Genomic DNA, 11,708 nt, shown 5'->3' with positions numbered 1-11,708 from the left:
AGTTTGGTTTTTCCAGCTCTCAGGTCTACCGAGAGTTGCTAGACTACACTCGCGGCAAAATACATTTTCTGCCGCTAGGGTGCGTCTAGATTTCTAGGCTACAAGAAGGAGAGAAAAAAGAGAAAGGGAGAAGGACTCATCTTGTTAGAGAGGAGGAAAGTGACGAGAGTTAGGACACCAGTGATATTGAAGGGTCAAGCCAAACATCACTTGTCTCTTCATCAGACACATATCCTTCAAGAATGATTTTATGTTCAATATTAAAGTAAGAATTAATGATAATCAAGTTATAACCATTTCCTACATTTGATAAATCAGTTCTCTATATTCAAGGAGTGATTTTGGATATTGTAGTGTTTTAGCTGCTCAGTGCTTTTGAATCCAGATTATTCAGGAGCTGCTCTGATGTCTGTGTCAAGACGTGCTGACAGGCAACTGTCCTTGGTGTTGTAATACACTCCAGGGAGTAAAACGAGATCAGCATGTGTTAACTATATGTCTTACTGAGGTGACCCCTGGGGTCATCCATGTAACAGCTATGTGACTCTTTTGGGGAGAAATGTACCTCTCTGATACTTTTCTTTCTTTATAGAATAAAGTCACTTCTGTACTAAATGTAGTATCAGCATGTTTTGGAGAAGTGCTTTGTTGATAGTTAGTTAAGATGTCCCGACCTTGATTTTTTTTATTTATTTTTATTTAACCTTTATTTAACCAGGAAAAGTCCCATTGAGTTACAGTAACTCTTCTCCCAGGGAGTCCTGGCCAAGACTGGCGGCCAAAAGTTTCAATACATAAAAGACAAAACATAAATTACATAATACACCACAAATCTCTATACATACACTATACATACTAGAACACAAACAAATCATTTTACTTGACGTTAGCAGATACAAACATACAATTGTAAAAGGCACCTAGTTAAAAACAACTGCACAGTTCAGTCAGAGTTGACTTTAAAAGGTTTTTAAAAGTATTGATAGATGGAAGTGACACTAGATTTAAGGTGTTTTGGAGTTCATTCCAGACATTTGGTGCATAAGATGAGAACGCTTTTTTACCAAGGGCTGTTCTTGTTGATGGAATAATTAGTAGTATTTTCTTTGACGACCTTGTCCTATAAACACTATTTTGGTAAATAAGCAAATTTGAAATATAGATGGGTAATTTACCCATTAGTGCTTTTGCAATAAAAATCAATAAATGGAATTTCCTTCTGAGGGAGAGGGAGGACCATTGTACAGTTTCATACAGAGTGCAGTGGTGAGTCCTAGCTGCTGCACCTGTAATGAAACGTAAAGCTGAGTGGTATAGTACATCTAGTTTTTTTAATAAAAATGAAGAAGAGTGCATATAAATTAGGTCACCATAGTCCAAAACTGATAAGAATGTGCTCTGCACCAACCTTTTCCTTGCTGAATATGGAAAGCACTTCTTTAATCTAAAATAAAAACCTAACTTGGGTCTGAGTTTTTTTAAAAGGCTCTCAATATGGACCCCAAAAGACAATTTATCATCCAACCAAATACCTAGGTATTTGTAGGAACTCACTCTCTCTATTTGAGTACCACTTTGTGTTAAAATAGGGAAATCGATAAGTGAATGTGAACGTGTAAAAACCATTAATTTTGTTTTTTTAGCATTTAATACCAACTTTAATCCTACCAGCGATTTTTGTACCTCACTAAAGGCAGACTGTAAGTTATGAATTGCTTCCTTCAATGACATAGCCGAGGTATACAAAATAGTATCATCTGCGTACAAGTGAGCTTTTGCTTGATTCAGATTCAAACCTAAATTATTTATATAAATAGAAAATAAAATAGGACCCAAAATTGATCCTTGGGGGACACCCATTTTTACTTCTAGCAAGGATGAAGTACAATTATCTAATGCCACGCACTGAGTTCTACCACTCAGATAATTCGAAAACCAATTTAGCACAGTGTTACTAAAACCTATGTTTTGCAATCTTTGCAGAAGAAGATAATGGTCAACAGTGTCGAATGCTTTAGATAAATCAATAAATAAAGCAGCACAAGACTTTTTATCATCTAAAGCATTAACAATGTCATTGATAACAGAGGTTACAGCCGTAATTGTACTGTGTCCTTGCCGGAAACCAGACTGAGTGGGACTTAAAATACAGTTGTCAGCTAAAAAATGTTTTAGTTGCTCATTTATAAGAGACTCAAACAATTTAGCCAAGACAGATAGCCTGGAGATTGGCCGATAATTGTCTAAGGCTGACGGGTCTCCACTTTTTAATAGTGGGAGGACAAATGCAGATTTCCATGACTTGGGGATAGAACCACTGTATAAACTAAGATTAAAAAGGGAGGAAATAGGATCAGCAATCAAGTTTGCAGCAGTTTTGAGGAAATATGGCTCAATCTGGTCTGGGCCAGCCGACTTTTTACAGTCCAAGCCTGACAGTGCCTCTCGTACCTCAGAGACAGATATAGGAGTAAAGTTAAAATTATTTAAACCTACACTAGACAAGTCTGTGATAGAGGTTACACTATCTGTAGAGTTGGTTTGGAGTGCCGACTGAGTAGCTATTCCTGCATTAATAAAGTGCTTGTTAAAAGTATCTACTATATTTTGTTTACCCCTTACTTCACCATGGCTTGCCATTATAACTTCAGGGATAGTGGGGGGTGGCACATCACCCGAAGAAGATTTAATTGCTTTCCAAAAATGTTTGGGGTCATTTAGGTTTTCATTTATTAAATTCAGATAATGTTCACTTTTTGTACTTTTTATTAGTCTTGTGCATTTGTTTCTTAATACCCTATAATTTAACCAACATTTATCATTATTATTTCTTTTTGCTTTGATCCATGCTTCATTCCGTTCTCTAATAGCTGTTGCAATAGAGTCATTAAACCAAGGATTATCTCTACCCCTCACTCTATATCTTCTAATAGGAGCATGTTTGTCAACTATGGCTAAAAAGGTATTTTTAAAATAACTCCAGGCCAGCTCAACATCATCCATATCACAAACTAAGTTTAAATCACTCTGATAGATTTCATGAAGGAAAGCTTGTTCATTAAAACGTTTATAATTTCGTTTAAAAATAAACCGTGGCTTGGTTTTAGTCAGTTTGCAATTTCTAACACAGACAACCATACAATGATCACTGACATCATTACAAAAAACTCCAGTAGCTGAGTACTTATGTGGAGCATTGGTCAGAATGACGTCAATTAATGTAGATTTGTCCATTCGTTTTGCATTTAAGCGTGTAGGTGACTGTACTAATTGGGTCAAATGTAACGCATCACATAAGTCTCTTAACGCTGATGGAGTCGATAGCCAGTCCCAATTCAGGTCTCCTAGGACAATGTACTCGTTAGGCAGTGTATGCAAAAAGTCAGACAGCAGGGCAGTTGCACCAGCTGTAGCCGAAGGTGGGCGGTAGCATCCTACCACAGTCAGAGAAGCGCCATTGGGGAGATTTAATTTGATTGCACATAGTTCGAAGAATTTTGGCTTTGTTATTGTTTCAATGTAACAACATTCCAACGAAGCCTTAGCATATATGGCTACTCCCCCTCCTTTACCCACACGATCCGTCCTAAAGAGATTATACCCTTCGATATGAATCATATTGTTTGTGATTGATGGTTTGAGCCACGTCTCTGACAAGACGATTATGTCACTTTCTGTCAGTTTAGCCCACAGTCGAATAGCATCGATTTTATTAATCAGGCTGCGCACGTTGACATGAATAAAACGCAAGCCACTGCTATCTTTCAAATCGTTAGGACTCAAAAGCTCAATCAATTCTGGGCCTGGGTTAGGATGGATGTTACCTGATAGGAACAGGAGTAGAATAATCCAAAAACCTGTTGATCTTGTCGGGCGTGCGTTGATGATTCCATAGTCACGCTTGCAGGAGATGGACTGGAACTGCCGAATTTCTGTCCAACTGAGAAGTCCGTACTTGTGCAAGGTCTTAGTAGAACAGTCAGAAAAGTCAGATGAAGCCATGTGGATTGATGTAAATCCGGCATCAGAAAACAGCATAGTCACAGAATTTGGGAGAATAATCCGGGAAGATGCAAATGATCCAGATCCGAGAGCGTCCACAGTTGGTGAGCTCAGCACATAAGCGAGCAGCAGGTAAACCGGTAGCCTCATGTTATCAATGCAGCCAGACCAGCTCGTTTTGTTGTTATCGGGTTGTTATTTACTGTTTACCAAGTTGCTTGTACAGTTCTGAGACACAGGATGAAAGTTTATTCCGATTCAGGTAACCCGTTAAGCTTATAAAACACAGATACAGACACAGATAAACTACATAGACAGACGAGAAAACACCGGTGCCGCCATCTTGGATTCAGCCTTTAACACTTTACCTTTGGTGGAATGGAAACTGGTATTCTCTGGAGTATTGTGTGTGTGCGTTGTATGATTTGTGCAGATTCAGTATTGGATATGGGCCTTCCTGCAGGCGATGCCAGACCTTTAGATGCTTTTCTGTGACCTCCGAGGTCACTGGGGACTAATCTGGGCCTGGGCGACATCAAGTCTACGCATTTTTAGAAATATATGCTCCTATCTGTCTACGTGTGGAAAGTTGCTTACGTTGCATGTTGTTAGAACCAATCAGAATCATTCCACATGGCAGTAATGACGTGTCTAGACCTTGAAAACAGTATAACTGTTCAGAAAATTGTATGTACGTTAGACGGAGGCGGGGAGCCTGTTAGAGGGAGCGCGGCCTACGAACTTCTCTTGAGCTGGCTTCTGCTGATGAAACTGCAAACTATTCTTCAGTAAAATTTTCTTTAATTAATCTGACTCCTGACTCCTGGTCTTCATTTTTCACTACTGGTCCTGGGTCCTAAGCTGTTACCCCAACAATATTAACACAATATACAGTGTATCCCAAGTCCACCCCAAAGTGGCTCCTATCACACAGAAGGTGAATGTGAATGGTATGGAAGTAGAGTTTGAAGTCAACACTGGTTGTGGAGTGACAATCGTCAGCAAAGAGCTATATTCCTAGCTGTGGAAACAGACAGACATGCCAGAATTTGAAACTAAAGACATATACGGGTGAAAAGATGGAGGTGCTGGGCCAGACTACAGGAACTGTGGAAATCAAAAATGTACAAAAAAAAACTTACAATGGTTGTGGTAGAAGGAGACGGGCCTAATTTGTTGGGCAGAAGCTGGCTCAAGGACTTGGGGTCGCTGCTGGAGCTGGTGAATCAAGTAACAGCAGTGCCAGCACTGAAATTAGCAGATGTGCTAGACTGACACGCAGAGGTGTTTAAAGAAGAGTTGGGGCAGCCTAGAGGTAGCCTGGTTTTACCAGACTCTCGTACATTTCATTTGTACATAGAGTCTGGCCACTCTCCATTGACAAGCGTTTACTTCCTTGAAGGCGGGCACTCTGTTGAAGTTTAAAACTATTGGATCTGCCAAGAGTCACTCTGGATCTGCCTAACCAATCACTAACGTTTGGTCGTGACGTATGTCACGCGCCGTTCGCCTTTGATTCTCACATTAACTGAGCACACCACCTCAGTGTCAGTGATAAAACCTTGTGCATTCGGATTGTTATTTATTCACGGTGGAGAGGAGAGTTTTGTGTTCGGAACGCGCTGCTCTCGTGGTGCATATCTCGTGCAATCATAACATGATTGTATATGCTGTCAATAAAATGTCATATGCTTGGTATGATAAGAATAAATGCTGCCGTGCCGTGAATAACAGCCCAATTCAAATGTTTACGTGCTTTTCTTCTTTTATTTTTTGAGCGGTGATGAAATATTTTGCTCTTGTAAACACTTGCCAGTATTTAAAGAAATACAAGTCTAGAAATGCAAATTACAGCTCACGCAACCGCGCAGTGCTCTGAAAGGGTCTATAAAGGATATAAACAGTGAGTTTTGAAGTGATATATTCTTGAAAACTCAGAGATGTGGATTCGGACAGCAATTACATTACCACACGACCTTGGTGTTTGTCAAAAGCAGTCGATAATTCAGCCTGGGGTTTTTCTCGCGGGTGGTGGGAGACGGACGGCTTCAGCCAACTCCTTCACCACTAACGGAGCGAACTTAATACATTTCCCGGACCACAACATCAGCAGTACAGCAGTGATTGTTCTTGCTCCGTGTAATGGGAGTTCGTTTGTTCAGAGAAGAAGGAGGCGGGAACCGGCGAACGTTTAACAACTTTTAATCAAATAATAAACACAAAATGAAAGTAAAAGCGGCAGCCCCTCACGGACGACTGCCGCGCACAAACATAACAAAACACAACTTAAAATCCAGGCCTGGTCCTCTCTCGTCCTTCACCGGTGTCGCTCGTCCTTATATGTGTCCATGCTCCCTCATGAGAGGACTCGAGACCGGTGTGTCTCAATCACGTACACCGGTGTCACTCACTCGTCCACCTCGCCACACTCCGGTTTTAACTTCTGGACATTCGTCAGCGCTGCCACACACTCGCATCTTTCACCGCCGCCATTACTGAACTACAACTCAAACTAGCGCACGACATCAACGTCATCGCTCTCAGCCACTCCCTCTGTTCGCTGATTGGACCGGTAAAAAATTGTTCGGGGGAAAACCTAAGCATACACCGCAGTCCCAGACGTAGTACTGAAGGAAAATGAAAATTGAGCGGAAGTACGTAGGAGGGCGGAGCCAGGCTAGCCTAGAGGCACCACAGCTAAGATTCATGTCAACCCCGAGGCCAAAACACGATCCTATAAGCCTAGACGTATTCCATTTGCTGTTAAGCCCTTGGTGGAGGCCGAGCTCCAGAGACTGGTGGTGGAGGAGATCATTGAACCAGTGCAATTCGCAGAGTGGGCAGCTCCCATAGTGCCTGTGAAGAAACCAGATGGTTCAATCCGAATTTGTGGAGATTACAAACTCATGGTAAACAGAGCATCCAATGTGGAACAATATCCTATTCCGAAAGTTGAAGATTCGTTCTCTCAGCTAGCTGGAGGCCAACAATTCTCCAAACTGGACACGAGCCATGCGTATCAGCAAATCATGATGGATGAGAGTGCCGGGAAATATGTGACTATTAACACACACAAGGGACTGTACACTTACTGTAAGGCCGCCTTTTGGAGTGGCGTCGAGTCCAGAAATTTTCCAATGCACCATGGAGGGAATCCATTTGTGCCCATTTATGTCAAAACTAGGCTAGTTGTAACTTAGTGTCCATTTATGTCAAAACTAGGCTAGTTGTAACTTAGTGTCCATTTACGTCAACACTAGGCTAAGTTGTAACTTAGTGCCCATTTACGTCAAAACTAGGCTAGCTGTAACTTAGTGCCCATTTACGTCAAAACTAGGCTAGTTGTAACTTAGTGCCCATTTACGTCAAAACTAGGCTAGTTGTAACTTAGTGCCCATTTACGTCAACACTAGGCTAGTTGTAACTTAGTGTCCATATACGTCAAAACTAGGCTAGTTGCAACTTAGTGCCCATTTACGTCAAAACTAGGCTAGTTGTAACTTAGTGCCCATTTACGTCAACACTAGGCTAGTTGTAACTTAGTACCCATTTACGTCAAAACTAGGCTAGTTGTAACTTAGTGTCCATTTACGTCAAAACTAGGCTAGTTGTAACTTAGTGTCCATTTACGTCAACACTAGGCTAGTTGTAACTTAGTGCCCATTTACGTCAACACTAGGCTAGTTGTAACTTAGTGCCCATTTACGTCAACACTAGGCTAAGTTGTAACTTAGTGCCCATTTACGTCAAAACTAGGCTAGTTGTAACTTAGTGGCCATTTACGTCAACACTAGGCTAAGTTGTAACTTAGTGCCCATTTACGTCAACACAAGGCTAAGTTGTAACTTAGTGCCCATTTACGTCAAAACTAGGCTAGTTGTAACTTAGTGGCCATTTACGTCAACACTAGGCTAAGTTGTAACTTAGTGCCCATTTACGTCAAAACTAGGCTAGTTGTAACTTAGTGCCCATTTATGTCAACACTAGGCTAGTTGTAACTTAGTGGCCATTTACGTCAACACTAGGCTAGTTGTAACTTAGTGGCCATTTACGTCAACACTAGGCTAGTTGTAACTTAGTGCCCATTTACGTCAACACTAGGCTAGTTGTAACTTAGTGCCCATTTACGTCAACACTAGGCTAAGTTGTAACTTAGTGCCCATTTACGTCAAAACTAGGCTAGTTGTAACTTAGTGGCCATTTACGTCAACACTAGGCTAAGTTGTAACTTAGTGCCCATTTACGTCAAAACTAGGCTAGTTGTAACTTAGTGCCCATTTATGTCAACACTAGGCTAGTTGTAACTTAGTGGCCATTTACGTCAACACTAGGCTAGTTGTAACTTAGTGGCCATTTACGTCAACACTAGGCTAGTTGTAACTTAGAGCCCATTTACGTCAACACTAGGCTAGTTGTAACTTAGTGCCCATTTACGTCAACACTAGGCTAAGTTGTAACTTAGTGCCCATTTACGTCAAAACTAGGCTAGTTGTAACTTAGTGCCCATTTATGTCAAAACTAGGCTAGTTGTAACTTAGTGGCCATTTACGTCAACACTTGGCTAAGTTGTAACTTAGTGCCCATTTACGTCAAAACTAGGCTAGTTGTAACTTAGTGTCCATTTATGTCAAAACTAGGCTAGTTGTAACTTAGTGCCAATTTATGTCAACACTAGGCTAGTTGTAACTTAGTGCCCATTTACGTCAAAACTAGGCTAGTTGTAACTTAGTGCCCATTTATGTCAAAACTAGGCTAGTTGTAACTTAGTGCCCATTTACGTCAAAACTAGGCTAGTTGTAACTTAGTGTCCATTTACGTCAACACTAGGCTAGTTGTAACTTAGTGCCCATTTACGTCAAAACTAGGCTAGTTGTAACTTAGTGTCCATTTACGTCAAAACTAGGCTAGTTGTAACTTAGTGTCCATTTACGTCAAAACTAGGCTAGTTGTAACTTAGTGCCCATTTACATCAAAACTAGGCTAGTTGTAACTTAGTGCCCATTTACGTCAACACTAGGCTAGTTGTAACTTAGTGCCCATTTACGTCAAAACTAGGCTAGCTGTAACTTAGTGCCCATTTACGTCAACACTAGGCTAGTTGTAACTTAGTGCCCATTTACGTCAACACTAGGCTAGTTGTAACTTAGTGGCCATTTACGTCAAAACTAGGCTAGTTGTAACTTAGTGCCCATTTACGTCAAAACTAGGCTAGTTGTAACTTAGTGCCCATTTATGTCAAAACTAGGTTAGTTGTAACTTAGTGCCCATTTACGTCAAAACTAGGCTAGTTGTAACTTAGTGCCCATTTATGTCAAAACTAGGTTAGTTGTAACTTAGTGCCCATTTACGTCAAAACTAGGCTAGTTGTAACTTAGTGCCCATTTACGTCAAAACTAGGCTAGTTGTAACTTAGTGTCCATTTACGTCAACACTAGGCTAGTTGTAACTTAGTGCCCATTTACGTCAACACTAGGCTAGTTGTAACTTAGTGCCCATTTACGTCAAAACTAGGCTAGTTGTAACTTAGTGCCCATTTACGTCAAAACTAGGCTAGTTGTAACTTAGTGCCCATTTATGTCAAAACTAGGTTAGTTGTAACTTAGTGCCCATTTACGTCAAAACTAGGCTAGTTGTAACTTAGTGCCCATTTATGTCAAAACTAGGTTAGTTGTAACTTAGTGCCCATTTACGTCAAAACTAGGCTAGTTGTAACTTAGTGCCCATTTACGTCAAAACTAGGCTAGTTGTAACTTAGTGTCCATTTACGTCAACACTAGGCTAGTTGTAACTTAGTGCCCATTTACGTCAACACTAGGCTAGTTGTAACTTAGTGCCCATTTACGTCAAAACTAGGCTAGTTGTAACTTAGTGCCCATTTACGTCAACACTAGGCTAGTTGTAACTTAGTGCCCATTTACGTCAAAACTAGGCTAGTTGTAACTTAGTGCCCATTTACGTCAAAACTAGGCTAGTTGTAACTTAGTGCCCATTTACGTCAAAACTAGGCTAGTTGTAACTTAGTGCCCATTTACGTCAAAACTAGGCTAGTTGTAACTTAGTGTCCATTTACGTCAACACTAGGCTAGTTGTAACTTAGTGCCCATTTACGTCAAAACTAGGCTAGTTGTAACTTAGTGCCCATTTACGTCAACACTAGGCTAGTTGTAACTTAGTGCCCATTTACGTCAAAACTAGGCTAGTTGTAACTTAGTGTCCATTTACGTCAACACTAGGCTAGTTGTAACTTAGTGCCCATTTACGTCAACACTAGGCTAGTTGTAACTTAGTGCCCATTTACGTCAAAACTAGGCTAGTTGTAACTTAGTGTCCATTTACGTCAAAACTAGGCTAGTTGTAACTTAGTGTCCATTTACGTCAAAACTAGGCTAGTTGTAACTTAGTGTCCATTTACGTCAACACTAGGCTAGTTGTAACTTAGTGCCCATTTACGTCAAAACTAGGCTAGTTGTAACTTAGTGTCCATTTACGTCAACACTAGGCTAGTTGTAACTTAGTGCCCATTTACGTCAACACTAGGCTAGTTGTAACTTAGTGCCCATTTACGTCAAAACTAGGCTAGTTGTAACTTAGTGTCCATTTACGTCAAAACTAGGCTAGTTGTAACTTAGTGTCCATTTACGTCAAAACTAGGCTAGTTGTAACTTAGTGCCCATTTACGTCAACACTAGGCAAGTTGTAACTTAGTGCCCATTTACGTCAAAACTAGGCTAGTTGTAACTTAGTGCCCATTTACGTCAACACTAGGCTAGTTGTAACTTAGTGCCCATTTACGTCAACACTAGGCTAGTTGTAACTTAGTGCCCATTTACGTCAAAACTAGGCTAGTTGTAACTTAGTGTCCATTTACGTCAAAACTAGGCTAGTTGTAACTTAGTGCCCATTTACGTCAACACTAGGCTAGTAGTAACTTAGTGCCCATTTACGTCAACACTAGGCTAGTTGTAACTTAGTGCCCATTTACGTCAACACTAGGCTAGTTGTAACTTAGTGCCCATTTATGTCAACACTAGGCTAGTTGTAACTTAGTGCCCATTTACGTCAAAACTAGGCTAGTTGTAACTTAGTGCCCATTTACGTCAAAACTAGGCTAGTTGTAACTTAGTGTCCATTTACGTCAACACTAGGCTAGTTGTAACTTAGTGCCCATTTACATCAACACTAGGCTAGTTGTAACTTACACACAACTGGTGCAACCGGCCCCTGGTGTCCTGACAGGAAAGCTATCCATTCCTTTATCCATACACGTGAAAAGCACCCCGGGGGGATTATAGGGATCTGTTATGTTTAATCTATTAAGTTTTGCTATGTAAAAGTCTATGTCTTTTGTATTAAACTGTGCAAAGTGAACTCCGTTGTCTTGAAACTCATGCTGACGCCGGCTGTTCCTGCCTGCCAAAATGGCGTCGTAAACAGAATGGGTCACGTGACCTCCGGAGCTCTATAGACCCTTTTCACATTTCTGGGTTTCTCTGAGCAGAAGTCGTCATAGTTGGGTTAATTATTATAGTTGTGAATAAGAGAATACATTCATGTTTTTTTTTGGTGTGTGCCCATTTGCTCAAATAGCAAAATAAAAACTTCAAAAAGAGGGAAAAAATAGAGTGAGATTGATAACTGCAGTGAAAAGAGAGAAAGATGTTCATTTTTACCATCACTCCCATAGACGCTGTATTAGAAACACCCTC

This window comes from Gobio gobio (genome assembly GCF_949357685.1).
Source record: "Gobio gobio genome assembly, chromosome: 4".
Lineage (NCBI taxonomy): Eukaryota > Metazoa > Chordata > Actinopteri > Cypriniformes > Gobionidae > Gobio > Gobio gobio.
This window is presented reverse-complemented; position numbering follows the sequence as displayed.